The sequence below is a fragment of the Pteropus alecto genome, unplaced genomic scaffold, assembly GCF_000325575.1.
Source record: "Pteropus alecto unplaced genomic scaffold, ASM32557v1 scaffold1099, whole genome shotgun sequence".
NCBI classification, from domain to species: domain Eukaryota; kingdom Metazoa; phylum Chordata; class Mammalia; order Chiroptera; family Pteropodidae; genus Pteropus; species Pteropus alecto.
Window position 1 is genome coordinate 20,922 of NW_006443151.1, and position 2,248 is coordinate 23,169.

General features: G+C 32.8%; 1 pseudogene; it reads right to left on the reverse strand.

Moving 5' to 3' along the window:
• Nucleotides 1–1,570: 1,570 nt before the first annotated feature.
• LOC112472576 lies at nucleotides 1,571–1,689 on the reverse strand (annotated as a pseudogene).
• Between the last annotated feature and the right edge of the window lie 559 nt (nucleotides 1,690–2,248).

Below are 2,248 nucleotides of genomic sequence, written 5' to 3' on the forward strand. Positions count from 1 at the left end.
AATGCAAGATATTGTGGTATGTAGGAAAACATGTATATGTTAGAAATTGTTTTGCATCCTCAGTTTGTATCATTAACCCAAATGTATACCACTTTAATTACAGAGTTGAATTTGAAAACAGAAAATGCTTTTGATCTGAAATGGTATAAATCTTTTCACATTCGTGAATTAACCATATTATATAGTCTGATGCAATATTTTGCAAAATGGCACACACAAGACACACACAGAAATGCAGATGTTGGCACACTGATTTCTATTATAAGGACAGAGTACATGTTTAAACACAGAAAACGAATTTCAATATTAAGTTACCATGAGTTAACATTATTAAAAGGAATAGGAATGCAAAAGTTGTGTGTGTGTATCTTAGACTCACTACTGTGACATAAGTGTACGGATCATTAAAAAACCAATAGAAAAAGAAAATAAATTTACAACACTCACTTTTACTGCGTCTAGCAGCTTCAACAAGTCACTTTAATAAAAAGCTTCTATTTGTATAAAGAAAAATTTGATATTAATAAAAATCATAATCATTAACCATTACCATTGACAATTAACACCGACTTAATGATCACTTGCTTGCTATTATGGGTTCTTAGATGAAATCTCAGTAGTGTTCAAATTCACTCACATCTCTCATCATATAAAATCGTTATTAATTTCTTATCCTAGAATTGCCTGAGAAATGACTGAGAAAGTGGTAAGTAAAAGTGCTCTTTGTAGTACAAATTAGTAGTTGATAGAGGGTCACGGGGATGGGAAGCATGACATAGGGAGCGCAGTCATCAGTAAGGTAATGGCTAGGTGTAGAGCCAGAGAGAAGATAGAGCAACTGGTGGGGCGGAGAGGTGGGGGGGGCGGTGTTTCATAAACTATATAAATGTGTAACCAATGTTCTGTATACTTGAAACTAATTTTAAAAAGTGTTTTTTGTGTTACTAATAAACATAATAGCCATAGTAGTAATTGTAGCAGCAGCAATAGTTAGCAACACAACACTAATAATATTTGCTTAATGATTACTTACCTGACAGAACTATGCTAGGAACTTCCATACGGATTTTCTCATTTAATTATTGAAACAAACATGTATTAATGAAATTTAATAATACCATAGCACAGATATATCATGAGTACCAAAGGAGATGACACATGAAAATACATTTGAAAACTGAAAATCAATAGAAACTCAAAAGCAATGATATTAGCACAACAAAAAATTGCTAAATATCATGTCCATAACATGTTAAATTCCTATTAAAAATTATGTTTTGTCCCCGAATATCAATAATTACTGTCCAAAGACTATTGAAATAAGAATGCATGTAGAACATTTAAGAAGTTTAAATTTCCTAAAAATAAATTTACAATTTGTTTTTCTGTTATCTGCACAGAAAATAGAATATTCTGGAAAACTGCAAACAAAAATAAACTATTATGTAACTGCTAATTTAACTGTGACCAGGATGAGAAACACTCATGTAGTTGCATTATTGTATTGATTTTTTTAAAATTCACTCATTATCCATATATAATCAACAACGTCAATAATATATTTGTTTAATGCCTACAGCACTTGGTATTCCTAGGTGGTCTCCTATCCAAGTACTAACCAGGCCCAACCCTGCTTAGCTTCAGAAATCAGATGAGATCGGGCACGTTCAAGGTGGCATGGTCGTAGACTTGTCAATAATATTTTAAAGGAAATTTGAGAAAGCACTTCTAATGTTCACTTCTTAATATAAATGGATGATATTAATCAAGAAAACCACAGACAGGAATAGAAATGTGGGGACTTGGCCACGGCAGATTCAAAATGACATTATCAAAGAGTAGAGTAGTTAACACAAAATGACCTTGGTTTACAAAGCCAAAGAAAGTTCCCTACAACAAAACTGGAAGCTGAAATGGCTCATTTCCTGAGGAAAAAAAAATCAATTTAAAATCTCACATAAAGATACAAATCCAAAAGCCTCCACCAGGGATTACAACAAAGAAGAATTTTGAAGTATCAAATCAAAGTATCAAAATCTGAAAAGTGTAACATATTAGAAAGCTATATCAAAGAGCTAGCAAGCCCTTCCTAATTGTTGAGATTAACCCCACGGGTCATAGTTAGGGCCTAAAAGTCTGAAGAACTACTGAGGTTAATTAATGTGAAGATCAAGGTATGTGCAAAGGGCCAATGGCAGCAACATTGCCTCAGGGCTGCAAACGAATTTCTTGTTGACAATATTTAGTT